Source organism: Malaclemys terrapin, chromosome 3 (genome assembly GCF_027887155.1).
Source record: "Malaclemys terrapin pileata isolate rMalTer1 chromosome 3, rMalTer1.hap1, whole genome shotgun sequence".
Taxonomy (NCBI): Eukaryota; Metazoa; Chordata; order Testudines; family Emydidae; genus Malaclemys; species Malaclemys terrapin.
In genome coordinates, this window is record NC_071507.1 from 160842065 (window position 1) to 160860603 (window position 18539).

The following is an 18539-nucleotide window of genomic DNA, read 5'->3' on the forward strand; positions in this document are numbered from 1 at the left end:
GTGAGGACCCCCTGTCATCACCCTACACACACATACATACCCCTACAAGAATACAGTCAGTAGGTCAGTAACATTTTTCCCTTTCCCCCTTCAGGGAAATTGGTCCTCTGAAATGTAAAAGTATCAGAGGGTAGCCTTGTTAGTCTGGATCTGGAAAAAGCAACAAAGAGTCCTGTGGCACCTTATAGACTAACAGATGTATTGGAGCATAAGCTTTCGTGGGTGAATACCCACTTCATCAGACGGTGGTTCTTCATTTTCACCTGTTTCTACACATGTCCAGACTCATCTGTGCAGCTAAAAAAAAATAAAAAGGGGACAGAGACTTGTAATAGCTCCCAGTAATTAAGAAGCAACCTAGCGCTGCCTCCATGAGGGCCTACTGCTACAAGTTAAGGACAAAATAAGTACCACTTTCAGAAACCAGAGCTACAAGTGAGAGAAAAATCTTTCAGTCACAAGGGAGAAGGGAAATATGTAAAATGGAGATTGTCACATACAATTTGGAAACATGCAGGAGGGCACAGAAAGGAAGATGAAATTAAAAGCAAAAGGCAACAGAGCAAACTCCAGCCAGGTCAGGGCCTCGTTGTGGTAGGCCCTGTGCAGATAATAGACATTCCCCGCCCCGAACAGCTTACAATCTGAGTTGAAGACAAGCCATAGGAAGTTAACAGTAACACAAGCAAGCTTTTTCAAAGACTTGTTCAGCTCTCTACAAGCCTAGCCACTGTCAGCAAGCCAAGTTTTGAAACCACCATGGTAGAAGCAAGTCTTCAGAAAGAAGATGAAGGCATATAAGGGATTACAGATGTTTGTGGGGAAGGCTCACCACATAAGGCATTGCATTAAAAGAAAGTCAAAAGTGTTTGAAGGAAAACAGACTGACATATTAAAGCTAAAAATAAATTTCTTATAATAATAACATTAAAAAGTATTTCCACAGAGTATGACTGAATAGGATGAGAGGTGGTCCTCATTATGAAAAATATAGTTTAACCACCGATCCAGTGTTCCTCAATGCACTGATCTGCGAGTCAGAATACCTATGATGCTCTACTCCCAGCTCTACCACAGATCTGCTGTGTTATATTTCTCTTCCATAAAGTAGGAAATATTTACCCTACTGTAGCTCACAGGATTAATGTTGAGGATTAGTTCACCAATGTTTGTAAAGTGCTTAGATCACTGGAGAGAAGACATCACAACATATAAATTAAGAGGATTTATTTTTCTGACACTTAGAAAATACAACAGACCTTACGAGAACAAGTCACTATCTCAATGGTTTCTTTAACTGCATAAAAAGAAAACTCCTGATGGACATTGTATGCAGAATATTAAGATGTTAAGAAAAAAATTCCAGTTCAGAATATCATAGAACTTTCTCACAATAAACTAATGTGACAGAAAGATTGCTTTTTAGCGCTAAATACACCTTGGATGCTCCATCATCTTGCTATTGTATGTTTTGGAAAATAATAGGATTATCTGTTACCAGAAAAAACATGAGTTATATTAGTTCCCTCCTGTTTAGAGAAAGATCTAAGCACTATCAGAAATGCTTCTGTCATCCCATGAATATCAGATTGCAGCCATTTCTGTGATTGAAACCACAAGTCTCAATAACCCAGGGGTTGGCAACCTCTGGCATGCGGCTCACCAGGGTAAGCACCCTGGCGGGCCGGGCCAGTTTGTTTACCTGCCGCGTCCGCAGGTTCGGCCGATCGCGGTTCCCACTGGCCGCGGTTTGCCACTCCAGGCCAATGGGGGCTGCGGGAAGCCGCAGCCAGCACCTCCCTCGGCCTGCGCCACTTCCCGCAGCCCCCATTGGTTTGAAGCAGCGAACTGCAGCCAGTGGGAGCCGCGATTGGCTGAACCTGCAGACGCAGCAGGTAAACAAACTGGTCCGGCCCGCCAGGGTTCTTACCCTGGTGAGCCGCGTGCCAGAGGTTGCCAACCCCTGCAATAACCCATCCACATTTTGGGCATTTAAACTCCCACTTGTAGTTTAGTAAAATATGGGTCTGGGTAAATTCCAGCTGGTGCAGGGTATAGCTGTGTCAGGTAATGATACAAACATTACTCCCACTCTGAAATCACTGCATTCACTGCTAGCTAAACACTACACTGATTCTAGAAATTCTCTTTTAACTTTAACAAGCAATAGAGACTCAGTCCTCTGTTTCTTGGCTTTATGTGAGCTATATACATTCTTGTCCATATATTGACATTGGTTGAGACAAACCCATTGAATTTTACCACAGAATGATTCATCTGTGCTATTTGATTAAACCAATGCGTAATTTCAGCATAGATTTTCAGCTGCACCCAGCATCTATAGAGCACAGCTGACACGGATGGATGGCAGGGCGGGGAGAGACAACTAAGAAGCAGGTTGCAGTGCCACTATTATGCCAGCTGATAAACAGGCTTCTAGGGGGCTATCTGCCATCTGAGGATTGCTAAAGCACAGTAGTGCTTTCCCCATGCTACTTCCTTCCAAACCATTCTACCAGGGACTGCAGGGACATGCAGCCTAGGAGCCACCTATGCTAGATTTATGCCAGATGGGAAGAACCAGATGCTTTCTGACCCATTTGCACTGTCAGAAGAGTGGCTCAATGCTGGATCATAAATGAGCTAGCTCAGTATGCATGTTCAAAATCTGAAATTTAAAATGTAGTCAAGTTATATTTATAGCATCCTTATTTAGAGGAATGATTTTATTTGTCATTCCCCGTTTTTAGTGCACCCAATTTCTGCAGTCCAATTTAAAAGTGTATGCAACTTTTTCAAGGCAGGAGCAGTGTCATCCTATGTGTTTGTACAGCACCTAGCACGGCAGGGCTCCAATCCTGAAAGGAACCTTTGGGTATTACCACAATACAGGTAGAGGAATATACTACAAGATTTTGTCTATCAATATTATTTTTACACAAAATTCAGATTGTTGCATTGCAAAGATGGCATTACAAGCAGCTTAGTACACAGTTTGTTTTAGTTTCTTAAATTAGCTTAACAAGTTGATTTTAAGTAATAAAAACAACTTAGAAGCAGGGGTGCTGGAACAGTTTGTATAATGGGGGTGCTGAGAGCCATTGAACCTAACTGTAAACCCTGTATATGATGGAAACCACTTCAAGCAGGGGGGTGCAGCAATACCCATGCTTAGAAAGATCCATTTAGATTCTGTTCATAATTAGCATCAGTCTCTGAGCAAAATTTTTAATTAGCATTTAATTTTTATTCACGGTTTATGAAGGTGAGAAGGAACACCCACATAAGTTAGATATTCTTCAGTCATATTTATTACTTGCCTAACTTCACAATTTTATAGAAACACTAGCAACACCACCACCCCAATCCACTTTAGCATGTGCTGGAGTATAACCTGTGTGCTTGTCAACCAAAAGGCAGGCTATGCCCCTAAACTGGAGGACCATGATTCCCTAGGGCTGCAGAGGAACAGCCTATCCATTTGTTCTCCCTTGAATGCTACACTATCCTGCTCCAGCTGGGCATGAAGCAAGAGGTCTCCCTGTAAGCTTGTCCACTAATGCACCAACACAGCTGATTGCAGTTCATGGCTGTTAACCTGGTGGAGATCAGTGTATTTTTCTCCTTATCTTGGTCAAGAGCTAACAAAACCCTTTGTCTGGCAAGTACAGCTAAAATGCTTTGTTTCACTTTACTATTCAAACTTCAGAAGACTTAATTTAGCAGGGAAGTTGATTATTTTCTCTTTGAAATGAAGTACTCTGTAACATGAATGCAATGCGCTAAAGTAATGTTGTATTTAATGTTTCCTTGTTTAACAAAAACATGTTTTTTGTTTTTTAAAGACAACTTTGCCCTGTTTAAGCCTCTTCATTAATAGTCCACTCCTCCTGATGTCCTATCCTTCTATGTTTCTAATTAAATTTGATCTTAAACATATGTCTGTTCTCTCAGTTGGTTCCAGGCTTACACCAGCCACTCAGGCATTATTTCTGAAACCGACATTCAGAGATTCTGACCTTTGCTGGTGACTTCTACCACAGTGCTTGTAGCATGGAGGGCCAATCGATAGTTTCAAGCAGCAAAAAATTAACTTAAATTCAAACATATGTCTCTCATGAACACAAACTGCAGCCTATTAAAATGATTATAATGAAATGTAAGTTTCTATCTTGAGTTTCAACAAATTAAACATCTAGGCACTTGCAGCCTTTCCTCTGTGAAAAAGTAGATTTCCCCATCCTGTTCAAAGAGGAAAAATCTCTTATGCAGTTTGATGCCTCTAGTCTACAGCGTGAAACTAAAGAACTCTGATCAGAACAATGTAATTCGGATTCATACACTAGGAACGAAAATGGGGAAAAAGAATTAACAGAAACATGACCCTTCAATAGCTAAGTACATGAAAATGTCTAATATCACCTCTACATCTAAATCTATCATTTATAGGCAAAACCTAGCTACCCTTATGTGATTCCAAATTTGGCTTTAGAATGTTTATACGGTGCATCTTCCAAAGAGAGCTACAGAACACTAAATCCTTAAGATGGTAAATTAAAGATTTACATAGCAAACCCCTCTAACATTGAGGTAAAGGTCTTCAAAAATAATAAAATGGAAATATGGGGAGTGTTGTCATATGAATGTTCGGATTATAAACTTGAAATTAAAAAACTAAGTCTCATTTGTATTGCTAAAGTCTTTTTTTAAACTGAGAAGTTATTGGGAAAAATGAATTTCTCCAGGTTGTTTTATTCCTTCCTTCTATTCTGCACAGCATGCCAGCTGCTATCAGTTGCATTACAGAGCATTAGCTCCTCCAACTGACTTTTCCAGGGCACCTGTTATTCCTTTCTCACTAGTACAATACAAAATACTATAATAAAATAGTGTGGCTTATTATTAACATTGAAGCAAGATTTTAATAGTCTTAAAATGATTTCAAACTGGATGTTACCCAAAAGAATAAAGCAGTTACATATCAGCCAGAATGAGTACAAACATCACCTAAAGCCAGGAAAAGCTATATTTAAAAAAAAAAGGGGGAGGAAATTAAGGTTAAGGTCCAAGATTTAATATAATTTAAATAGGACTTTCATGTGAGGGAAGCAACAATACAGGATAATTCACTCGCAAGACAGATTACATTGTCCCACTTGAAGTATATTTCCCCTCCCTACTGCTTAAAGATAAGGCAAAAGAAAAACATTATGTGAAATCTAAAATCAGGACATGTGTCTTCCTTGTACCAAAACAGAGGAAAAAACACATTATTACAATTATTAATCTTTTTCTTGTAGCACCCAAACAGAAAAGTCAAGGCAATATAAACTTGAGTTAAACAACCTCTATTCCCCATCCTAGAAGATATAATTATCCTAATTATGCATCAAACAATATGTATAAGGCATCTAGTTTCCCCATAAGTATTTCCAGAGAAGGGCTTTAAGAGGGATTTGAGCGTGCAGAGGAAAGAGGCCTTGCAGAGGAGTTCAGGAAACGTTTTCCATGCACAAGGACAGTAGAGTCTGACAAACAGACAGATGAGGTTGGCATTGACTGACGACTGCAGAATGAGTCAAAGGTGAAAAGGAGGAGCAGAATCATGGAGCGTTTGAAGTGGAAGGAGCCAACAGGGGGGTTCAAAGTGGGGAACTATCACAGTCCCTAGGTAGACAACCCCTCCTCTCCTAGCATCCGTTGCAACTGGCAGGCCCATGTCTCCACTTCTTTGGGGTGGAATCCCACAATCCAATCACTTTCCACCTGGATGTCCACTTTACACCTCACTGGTTGCCAACTGTTACTTGGAAGATCCAACTTGGACCCTGACAGAGTTCTCCTTATGGAGCCTCTGGTCAGTAATATCATGCTATGACACAGAAGCAGTTCCTCCAAACAAAAGTATGATTTATTATGCCCAAATGGTACACAAAGCTTAGAGAAGTAGATTTTAGAACAAAAAGGACTTGTATGCATATTGTCTTAGCTACACTTGATATTTCCCCTCAAGCCCATAGACAGACATGACTTTGCCTTGATATCCCCATTCTCTCTGGGCACTGAGTTACCGCTACCTTATGCAGACCCTGATTCTCAGTCAGTCTATCTGTGTGTCAGCCTCATGGCCTAACGACACTTTAACCTCTTCCTTTTCTGTCATGGTCACCATTTTAATCCATCAGGGTCTTCTGACTTCAGGCTTAGCCTTGGGAAGAGAAAGACAACTTAGTCTGGATGGTGCCAGCTAGGTAGCTGCTTCCCCAAATTGATGTATTAACTCTTTTGAAGCTGGGTACCTGAAAGTCTGTCTTAGCTATGGGCTGGTCTACACTACACAGTTAGGTCAACATAAGACACCTTCTGTTGACCTAATTAGGTCAGTGTCTATGCTACAACCTTCCTACCACTGATGTAAGTGCCCTATTACACCGAAATAACTACTCTATCTCCAAGAGAGGCATAAGGCTTATGTTGGTATAGAAAGGGCAACACAGTGTCTGTGTAGACACTGTCTCTTACATCGACTTTCTTGTCAATATCACGCAGGAGCCTGGCTGGGAGCTGGGATGAGAAGCCCTGGCAGCTTCCCCCCACTCTCGGCAGGGAACACGGGGGTAAGGAAAAGCCATGGGCAGCTTCTCCCCACCTGCTCCTGGAAGAGAACGGGGGGAGGGGTGGGGGTAACAGTCCACTGGGAGCCTGGGAACCTGTGGGGAAGCCAGGCTTCTGGCAGGGAAGTTCTCCCCAAACTGTCCCTCTTAGGTCAGTGGAAGCACTCCTGCTTAGGGCGGGCACCAATCAACCCAAGGAGGGTAGTGTGAACATGCCCCATCGCAGTAATTACTGCGGTGGCTGTAAGTCGACTTAATATAGGTTGACTTACATTTGTAGTGTAGACATACCCTATGTCAGTAACAAGACCTCAGTTCAGTTTGATTTAAACAGAAGAATATGCTAGAATATTCAGATCTCGCTGCAAGTGAGAGACATTTCCACAACTGAAGCCCAGCACCAAGTGTCATTTCTCTGCAAAATAGTTTACTTTTTACACTGCTTTCATAGATCATCCACATAACATGGCACTTATTTTGAGATTCAGACTTTCCTAGTTTAAAATACAAACTTAATCTGAAAATTCTAAACTGTTATTCTCGCAGACGATAAATACTCACTTTATTTCCCTTGAAATAGCTTACAATCTATGTTAGCTTCTTTTTCTGCCAGAAACTGTCAGACACCATAATTGCTCATTTCTAGTAAGATTTTAATGCTTTAATCTCTAAAATTAAATCTCACAACTGCACACCTGTGTTTGGATATTCCCTTTGATGGGCCCTGTCACTTTAAATGTCAGTATTTATTCCACGTCTCTTGAGTGCTGCTTAAGAACTAGCTGTACTCATCTTGTGGCAGTCTTTGCATGTAGATTTTGTAATGTGTTTTTCAGAGCTATAAATTACAAGGCACATTTAAAATGTTCTGTTTTTTTAATATAAAATTGGTTGGTATTAACCCTTTAAAAAAAGAGAGCGACTCTTCTTAGGGATATAAAGTGTAGAACTAGTCAAAAGTACAATAGAAAAGATCTGTATATTTCTAGGACAAGGAGTTTAGAAATATACCACTGAGATTCTCCTTAATTGCCATGTTAGATAACTGAAGTATCCAATACATGGGGAAAGCTTTTTTAATGTTACTTAATTCAAAACACTTTCTACTCACATAAGTAACTTTAGAGATTGAAAAAAAAAATTATCTAAATATGTCTTCTTAGCAGACACCACCACTCCTCCTTATTTCAAAGGCAAAGTGTAGTTTTGGAACATTATACTACATTCTAACCAAACCTATGGAGCTTAGAAGCTCTTGTGGGTCATTGGTTTCCCACATCTCACACTGCTCAGGAGATCCATGAGGTCCTTGGCTTCACCTGCCTCTCTGTGCAAAGCTTGCAGGTGCCACAAGGTTCACTGTTCCCTTTGCCTTGCACTGCCTGGCAGACCTTGGGCTGGAACCACATAGATCACATTTCTTTTCCATTTTTCCTTCCCCCTGTACACAGAGATTTTATAAAGTTATCATAATGTGGGCACTTTATAAAGTACTTTTCACTATATTAAACAATAGTGCTGATTTTTATAAAGTTTTATTTTGTTATCCTATGCACTAGATTTTAATATTTACTGTATGTAAAGCTTGAAGTTTTACAATCCTGCTATTTTTAGCTAGATGGACTCAAAGAAGTCTAAGAATACTGAGTAAAGTTTTAAAGTGTCATTTTAAGTACTCATAACTTAAAAATGGTTTACCAAATGCCTTCACTTTCTAAAAAGTACCAGCATAGCCTGAAAGTAACTAAAAAAGATGTTCCTATGAAAATTTATAGGGGGAGTACATATAGGGTTTATATAGGGAATATACCCTGGTTGCAATCTTAACTACAATACTGCTATGGAGTGGCTCCATAATTAAAACTAATTATTAAATGACCTGTAACTCAAACTGTTTGACCAATTCTCTTTATTCTTTCCTGAAGGAACAACTGCATGCCATTATATAATGAAATCCTTTCCTACAAACAGAAAACCTACTTGATAATATCACTGCAAAGCTAGGATTAGATGGCTGGTCTTTTAGTTCAAAAAAAGATATATGCCTCGACCAGCTGAACAAAAAGAAAACCTAGGTCAGAAAAAGACACATGTTCATCTAAAGATGTAACCCGCTAACGGGCACACTGCTCACACGCCAGTAGTAGAAAGCACAGTATCTGGCAAGATCAGTGATACACACACAGAAAGCAAGAATTTATATTTAAACATAAAAAAGTGCAAGACTCCATTTTCCTCAACTACCAAGGTCGCTCTTCCGTGTTTCTCTTTAGATCATCTGTCACTGTGCCCTCATCAGCAGCCCTTACAACAGTTTGTTTAGAAAAATTAGGCTATGTATGTACAGCAGAGTTTTCCATAGGAGTTTGCTTCTGTAAAGAAAAAGTATTTTGTTTTTACTCTAGATCCTTGATTTCTGCATATACTGCCATAAGATCTCCCTAACACGAGTTTACAAGGAAGTTTCCCCATCTAACCAAAGAAAATAAAAGAAAGAACAGCACACCAATAGAAAAAGGAAGCATATTCACATATTACAAATGGTTTCACACTTCAGTTAACCCCCTTCTCTACTCCTTACCTCACCAGGGTGTGCAGGGATAAATACATTAAAGACTATGAGGTGCTCAGATACTACAGAGATGGGGACCATATAAAAACTTAACACAGATAGATTCAGTCAGGCCCAGCCACTCCTGCTCAAGGATCTTCAAAAAAACAAAAGTACACCTCTACCTCGATATAATGCAGCCCTCGGGAGCCAAAAAAAATCTTACCGCGTTATAGGTGAAACCACGTTATATCGAACTTGCTTTGATCCACCGGAGTGTGCAGCCCCGCCCCCCCAGAGCACTGCTTTACCGCGTTATATACGAATTTGTGTTATATCATGTCACGTTATATCGGGTAGAGCTGTAGTAGTACCAAATGGCAAAGTCCTAAAAGGTTACTTTTCTCCACTCATCTTCTCCTATTTAATTAGATGGGGCAGAATATACTCCCTCACAAACACACGAGAACTATTTACATTAGACAAAACAACCATTAATACCTTTACTCAATGGCAAACTATTTTCAGCAAATATAATCTATGTAAAATCTTATCAAAAGTTCTAACTACATAGAAAATGCAAAGGGGGTAAACTATTCTTATATTAAAGGCTAACAAAGAATGTTAGACAAGTCAAAATTTCAATAAGGGTGATTTTTAAAAGATCTGTAAACCAGTTTAATCAACTGGTCTGCAAACTTTGCAGATATATTCTTATTTGCTTTAAAATAAAACTTAAGTTTCAAGATAAATCAGTTTTTACTAATCAAAATTATAATGGGGGCTAAAAGAGGGCTCATAAAGACATCTATTTGCAACCATAGATAGAGATAGTGAAAATGTATTATGTAAAGTACGTTTAAAAGTCTCCAAGGCCATTACTCCAACCCTAAAATGTTTATTTTTTCACCCATGTCTAGAAGTTTAAAACATGCTGATTTATCTTAATCTAAACATACAGGCAATTAACTGATTATTGTTCACATGATTGAGAGTTTCAAGCAAGACGAATATATACTGATCTTATTATACATATAGGCACAACAGATTTTTGGTTTCGGGGCGCTTTTTTTTGGTATGCTTAAGAATTTGACTGCATTACAAAAAACTTAGGTGAAGGTTTTGTTTCGTTGGGGTTTTTTTTTTTTTTTTATTGTTTTTTGCTGAAATTGTACTTTTCTAATTAAAAAAGGCCAGTATCAGGCTCCTATGAAAAGTATTTCAACTCAGAGGAAAGACAATATGATTTCTATTGTCCCAAAGGGATTAAAAAAAAAAAAAAAAAAATCAAAGCAAGCAGGCATGTCATTGTCAAAGGCTTTGAACTGCAGCCTCTCTGAAACTGTTTATCAGGCTGTCTGCTGTTGACCTTTTCCTAAAAAAAAGTCTAACTGAATAGAAGCATTAGTACACTTCTAGTTAACCTTTACCATTCACTTGTACAGTAGCATAACCAAGATCTCCACCACCCAAATATTTATTTAACCCACACCCTCACACATATGCCTCTTGAGAATGATTACAAAAGAAAGTTCCATTGTCATATTTAATAATTTTTACCCCACAGCATACTCAAAGATAAAGGGTTTACAAGAAAGAGTAGGTGTGCATAATGTTAGCTCTCAAAGGCTCCTATCAGGATTAGGGCTCCATCATGTGAGATGGTGTACAAAAAGACAGTCCCTGCTCAGCGAGCTTAACATTTGGGGCTTGGCTACACTTGCAAGTTAGAGCGCATTAAAGCAGCCGCAGGCACCCTAACTCCCGACCCGTCCACACTGGCAAGGCACTTAGAGCTCCTGGACTCTGCAGCTGGAGCTCTCCTGGTAATCCACCTCCATGAGAAGCAGAACGCTTGTTGCGCCTTGACTGAAATGCCCCAGTGTGAACGAGGTGTTGCATTACTGCGCTCTGATCGGCCTCCGGAAACGTCTCATACTCCCCTTAAGTCAAGTGGCCATTCTTGCCATTGTTTTGGAATCGGCTGTAGAAATGGAGATATCCCCTTTTAAAGCTCCGTTTCTGACAGCCAGCATGCTTATCTGCTCCAGGACAAAGCAACCATTATTGTGGAATGCTGCTGTTGTGAGTGTGTGAGAGAGAGGTGGGGGGGGGGGGGTCTGAACTTACAAGACAGCATGCTGACACACTCTCAGCACCCGAAAAACCCACTCTCTCCCCCCTACATACACACAACACACTCCCTGTCACACTCCATTCCACCCCCCGCATTTGAAAAGCACATTGCAGCCACTTGAATGCTAGGATAGCTACCACAATGCAGTGCTCTTTGTGGAGTTGCAAGAGTTGCTAATGTGGCCATGCCAGTGAACTTCCAGCAGCGTTTTCCTTGCTGCAGTCTCTGAAGGCTGGTTTAACTCCCTGCGCTCTATATCTGCAAGTGTAGCCCTGCCCTTAGGTATACACGGCGCAAACAACAAAGGTAGAGAAATCAGGACAAGAGGACGAGGGTACAAAAAGCAGTCACATAGATATTCTATCTTCTACTGTACATGACTTGTGGTTCAAAAATAGATACAAGTTGTAAAATATATCTAAATATTCCTATTTTTATCCTTTAGAAAACTGCTTTCTCTACCAACCCATTAAAACAGAATTCATGGCCATTTCCAGCCTTGCAAAAAGTCATTCAAAAGTCCTTTCTCCCACAAACACATTGGTATCAAACATGATAAACCTACAACAATTATGTAGATATGTATTCAACAAAATATTTAAAAATCAATACTTTTATAAATTATATTTTAATACAGGGATGCACTGCTTACTTAAAGAGGACATTGATCATTGGTAATCCTAGGGAAGTCAGCCTTGACATGCATGATGAATAAATGTTTTCAGTCCAAGTCATCATCAGTTGTTGTTTCCATCTAGTGCACCACGACCAGACACGCTGTCACCAGAGGTGAAAGTAGAAATACGGACTTACCGGTACGGGGCTGGGTTGGGGCCGGCTCTGGCCCCTGGAAGGGATGGGGTTTCCGGCGGAAGGGGCAGGGATTGGGGGGGATCAGAGCCAGCCCCAGCCCACCCTGTACCGGTAAGTGCCCTCCCCCTCCGGGGTAGCAGCGGCAGCCGGGGGCTCCGGCAGCAGTTTAAAGGGCCCAGGGCTCAGCCGCTGCTACCGCCCCAGGCCCTTTAAACCGCTGCCAGAGCCCCCGGCTGCCGCTGCTACCCCAGGGCTCTGGCAGCAGGGCTCCAGGGGCTATTTAAAGGGTCGGGGCTCCCCTGCCTCTACCGCCCTGGGCCCTTTAAATAGCCGTTGGAGCCTGCCGGAGCAGCGGCGGGGCTCCGGTGGCTATTTAAAGGGCCCAGGTCAGTAGAGGCAGCGAGAGCCCCGGCCCTTTAAATAGCCCCCGGAGCCCCACTGCCGCTACCCCAGGGCTCCAGCAGCGGGGCTCTGGCGGCAATTTAAAGGGCCTGGGGCTCCAGCCGCTGCTGGGAGCCCCAGGCCCTTTAAATTGCCGCCTGGGGAAGCCAGGCCGCCCCACTACTGTGCACCAGTTCTTGCCAGTACGCCGTACCGGGGCATACCAGCTTACTTTCACCTCTGGCTGTCACACTGCTTCTCATTTACACCACTTTTGCACATTTCCATAAGAGGCAAGGATGCTGAACAAACATTTACAAGGTGCTGGGCATTTGTTCAGCTGAAGAATTGATTTGGGACCACGTGGTATTTCACAAAACACAGGTGTGATCAGTCCATCCTCTAAGACCCATCCATGCCCAAGCAGAGAGAGAAGTTCTGTATGTACTCAATCATTGAGAGACATTCCACTGTGTGATAATTTGCCCTCTTGGTAGCAGGTATACATGCACTCCTTGGTGGTGGCAATTTTTCACCATTTGTCTGCTTCTTGGAAAAACATCCACTAACATAACTCCACAAGTGTCATAATGCTGGCCTTTAAATGGTAAGCTTGGCATATGAATGCAACCAGTGCATTCATGACCTCATCAGTGACTGTCTGTCTCAGCCATTTCAAGAGCATGAAGAGTCTTCAGCTGTGTTCTCTGTCACCTGCGCACTTGCATGGCCATCCAGGAGAAATTCAAATACTGTCCAGCTGATTAGCAGAGCCAGAAGTATGTGTTCAGGTGCACCTCCCCCCACATTGCTCGGTCCTGCAGCTGCTTCCAGGACTCTCCTACTGGCTGTGTGGCGGAGGAGGGTGCTAATTTCAGGGTGTCCCCCTTGCTTCACCCCTGTACCCCATCTCTGCGGGGGCGGGGGGGTCACAGCCTGGCTCAGGACTCAGAGCTGCTGCGGTGAACAGTGAGTGCCTTTCTTAAAGGGACAGCACACTGTTTTTGAGATTTCCTCAGCAGCCAACTCACAATCTCTCTCACACACACACACACACACACACACACACACACACACAGTCTCTTTCACTCTCTCCTCCCCACACATACTTGTATTATTATTGTTATTTCTTGGTATTTCCTGCAATGCACATATATACTCTAATTTTATTCTTTCAAAGTGAGTTATTTTAGTGTTTTGACTGTTCATAATTTTTATTTCTCTTACTACCCAAAGAATTAAATTTAAATGTGAGTTCTAAAATGCCTAACCTGTCCTGGCTGGAGTAATTATCCCTACGATAACTTTTTAAAAATATATATATCATCTAGGTTTTTTGTTTCTATTAATGGTGCACATCCGCACATACTTCGGTGCACATAACAAAATTTATTCCGCACAGGGATGGAAAAAATTAGAGGGAACATTGGTCTTCAGAGGCTGAATCAAATGATTTCCACTATAATTTGGTCTTTCCAGCCAATCTTCCAGTAGTGTCACATCCTGACAGGGCAAGAAAACTTGGCAGTGTGAAGGCTGGCCTGAGTGATAGGAATATACAATAGTTATGCTCCCCAGCAACAGGCACAAAACCAGAATCTTGCTGAAGATCTGGGTAGCATCTCACAGAGAGCACTAGAACATCTCTGTCTTGGGCAAAAATCTAGAGTGTAGTAGCACCTCTTACTCTGGCATGGAAGGTATGCAAGATAATTTTACTGTTAGCCTCTTCATAGGAACTATGAAGAAACTCCACTGAACAATGCAAGGCAACAGCTCCATTACACCATGTGACAATCAAATTTTTCTAGCCATTCTTCACCTGCTGGAGTGTTTTTCCTGCAAGATACGCAGTTAACTCATCCTTCATGAGAGTATGAGACAGTAGCTTTTTCACTGCAACTTTGGAGATGTTTGTGGAGTTTATGAATTTGTATTTAGCAAGTGCAATACCAGGAAGTCTCTTGATTCTGGTAATATTTTTAACTGATTCCTCTACACAGGTGTCAAACACAAGGTGGACTTCGTCAGAGATCCAGTATTTTCTCTGTAATCTCACAATGAAGTGCTCAGCCAAATTTCAGCAGGTATTAACAGTTTCTGGTTTGTTGAGAACTTGTCAGTAGGTGCTGGCTTAGGAAGACCATGCAAGATGTGCATTAGTTTGCTTGCTTTTTGCCTGGCACATATGCATTATTCCAGGAGTGGCCAACCTGAGCCTGAAGAGGAGCCAGAATTTACCAATGTACATTGCCAAAGAGCCACAGTAACACGTCAGTAGCCTCCCCCCCCCCCCCCCATCAGCTATCCCTCCGCCGCCAGTGTCTCCCACCCGCCAGCAGCACCGCTGATCAGCACCTAACCCTCCATCCCTGCGTCTCCCGTCCACCACGATCAGCTGTTTTGTGGTGTGCAGGAGGCTCGGGGGGTGGAGGCAGAGAGGAGGAGCAAGGGTGCGGAAGACTCAGGGGAAAGGGCAGGGGCCTTGGGGGAAGGAATGGAGTGGAGCTGGGGCAGAGCCAGGGTTTGATCAGTGAGCACCCTGTAGCACATTGAAAAGTTGGTGCCTGTAGTTGGCGCCTATGCAAGGAGCCGCATATTAACCTCTGAAGAGCTGCACGTGGCTCCAGAGCCACAGATTGACCTCCCCTGCATTATTCCATCACATTAAAATATTAATCATAGTACCATGGAGAACTATGCTAGACTATGGGAAAGTACAAGATCAACAGCACACAGATCTGGACACAACCAGAAGACATGCAAAAAACAACCCATATGCAGTTAGCGCTGTACTAGTCACTGCCACCTTCACTCTAACTTTCTTCTTTGCATTAGAGCATAGCTTCAGTCTGTTTTTCTGGATTGGAGACCATAAATTGATGGAGCCTTGGATTTTAAAGGCTTTGGATTTAAATTCTTTGGATTTTAAAGGCTTCCTACAAGTCATGACCCAAAGTATTCACTTGACTGACATCTTTAGCTATCACATCACTGAAGACTCCTTTTTATCATATTAATGAGCTCTGGTCTATCATAAGCAAATGGGATGTAATGCGAGTGAGCTCATCCTGTAGCTTTAAAATTGCCCTTTCTTGTTCTGCACATGATCTGATAACACAGTACTGTCAGTCAAGAGCCACAATATAACTTTATGTGGGTTGGATGTTTACTTATACTGTTACACAGGCATGTCAAATAAATGTTGATCTTCACTTTTTTTTAAATATCTATCTATCTAATTGTTCTAGGTTTAACATGTTTGGTACCACTGTGTTTGTGGGTAAAAGGGCTTTTCAAATGATACCCAACTGAATGCACTTTCAACAAAATTATCAATATTTCCACCAACCGGAGGACCTGGGAGCCGGGGTATGGGTCCCCAGCCACGCTGCAAAGGGGGACACCACTGAAATTGTAAGTCCATAGATTTTTACAAATCAAATGATATTTCTCCTTATCTTTCTATCATTAACTTGCCCACAGAATTCCACATGCTCCCAGACTGCAAGCAGAGTAAAGACATGCCAGAACCTTAGCATATATAACCTACAGGGCTCACTACATGCCCAAGCAGTGCCTCCCACATCTACATTGCTATTTTTAGCTGTGTAGCGTGCTGCTGCCTCCCTTCTGCCGGAGCCCTTTCCTTGCCACAGTGAAAGGCCCCAGCAGAGGGGAAAGGCTCTGGCAGTGGGAGAAGTAGCGGCACACTACAGAGCCTTTCCCCACTGAGGCTTTCTCAACACCTGAGCTATGCACCGCAGTATGGATGCAGCCTGCTTTTCACTGTGATATGTAGCTACATGTACCCTACGTGCGCTGCCAGTGTAGACAAGACCCAATATGTCCAATAATCAGTGCTTAAGTTCTGTGACAGTTATTCTTTATCTTTCTCTATATTAAAGCTACCTAAAAGCATGGAAAACTTTTCAGAATAAGTTGCTGTGTATCCAATGGGCCCATGTATGCTGTGGCATACTGAACCTAAGTTACACTGCAAGACTTCTGGATCCTGCAGCACTCTGGTGTGGCAGCATGGATAGTCTGCTGAAGCTTAATTTTAAAATGTCGATTTTTTTAAATGAAATAGGATTGTATGTTTCAATTTCACTGCAGTGATCCATGTTATACACTGATAATAAATTCCATTTTACACTGCCCCCACATTTCCAGTTTTTAATATGCCAATGATTTTTGACAACACAGCTGCACTATAGAAATTGTCTGGGGCAAAGCTAGGAGGTTTTTGGCACTGGGGGATGCACAGGAAATAGTTTAGAATTGTGGAATAGAAATATTAAATGGATGTTTCTACTAAAATAGTCAAAAGTGAAATATCTAACAAGGCTGGTACTCAAATTGTCATCTTTAAATTTCAGTTAAAAACTCATTAAGACAAATAGAACAGTTCACAACACAGAGCTATTTTATTATGCTCTCTGCAGACTCAAACACAACAATGCTTTGGTTTATGGAGTTAACAGTTTCAATGTTTTCACCTCCACCATAAGCATTAGAAACTTTCGAAATGCAAGCTTGGATTCCAGTTCTAGAGCAAGGGGGATTCAATGGTCATGAACAACAGAATCCACAGAGTTTTATATACCCCTTTTTTATTTTTATTTTCCAGTGGGCATGCTGGGGGGTGGGAGGTGGAAGAGTGCACTTTGGGGAGGGGGGGGTACTCAGGAAGTACAATAATAATAAATAGTTTTGTCATAGTTCCTAGTTTAACTGCATCTCTGACCCCTTCATGATCTCCTTGAGAGCACTCCACTTAGGTTTCAAGCCACCAGATTTCACCTTTCTCAAGGCAGAATCCTGTGATTCTCTCCCTCTGGACCAGGGTCTCAGGCTGTAGTCCCAACCAATTTACTGTTATCACATCAGCATCTTTGACTTCAGCTCAGCACCCGCAGTTCTGTTCTCTCAGGGGCAATGACAGGGTTAACCAGTGACCAACTAGCTTTCGTAAAGAAAAGTACTATTTCTTCAGAACAAAGGCATTATAGGTTCGGCCAACTGCAGCTCCCACTGGCCGCGGTTTGCCATTCCAGGCCAATGGGGGCTGCGGGAAGCAGCAGGGGCCGAGGGATGTGCTGGCCACTGCTTCCCACAGTCCCCATTGGCCTGGAATGGCAAACCGTGGCCAGTGGGAGCTGCGATCAGCCAAACCTGCAGACGCTGCAGGTAAACAAACCATCCTGGCCCGCCAGCAGATTTCCCTTATGGGCCATGTGCCAAAGGTTGCCGATCCCTGGAATAGATGGTCCAGCTATGGAGTAAGTTCTATTCTATATAGGTTTGTAGCTCACTCATCTCCACCGCTGCAATAAATATCCCATTAGTTATCTTTTAAATACTGTGAACACAGTTACATTTTGAATCTTTTCAGAATCTTCCCAATTTTTGAATTCATTGAGTAGTACATTGTACAAGTCTCCAGAGCACACTGACTGTATCTTGAATACTCCAGAAAGAAACAGACACCTCAGAAACAACTGGCTCTGTTGTCTCAGCAGCAGGCTGAAATACACTCTACTAACAATAGTTATGAAGAGACAAAATTCTGTACTCTCAAAGAATATTCACCAATTCCAGCCAATAGTCTGAAGAGGATGGAGCCTCACGGTGTCTGTTCTATGTTAGGATCAAATGACCAAGTCAGCTCCAAAAAATTATTGATACTCCCATCATGGTCCCTAAAAAACGCATTTATACAAATCAACAGTTTCTCTTTAATATCCTCAGTCTATGATTCAGCATTTCTGATGTACATTTACAAAAAGAGAAACAGCCTGGTATAAGCCAGATCTCCACTGAAGGACAACTGAGAGGTATATACACAAGTCCCATTTGGAGACCATAGCCAACCTTCCAAATCTCTAGCTGTATAACGATACCACTACTTTCATCCTAAAAGTTCTTTGTGAACAATGACAGCTTTCAGAGTAGCAGCCGTGTTAGTCTATATCCGCAAAAAGAACAGGAGTACTTGTGGTACCTTAGAGACTAACTAATTTATTTGAACATAAGCTTT

The 18539-nt window shown here is 41.9% G+C and overlaps 1 protein-coding gene across 4 annotated transcripts in view; it reads right to left on the minus strand.

Annotated features, from left to right (window-relative positions):
* PRIM2 (DNA primase subunit 2) overlaps positions 1-18539 on the minus strand; it is a 278681-nt gene that overhangs the window by 241709 nt on the left and 18433 nt on the right. The gene's annotated exons all lie outside the window — the stretch shown is intronic.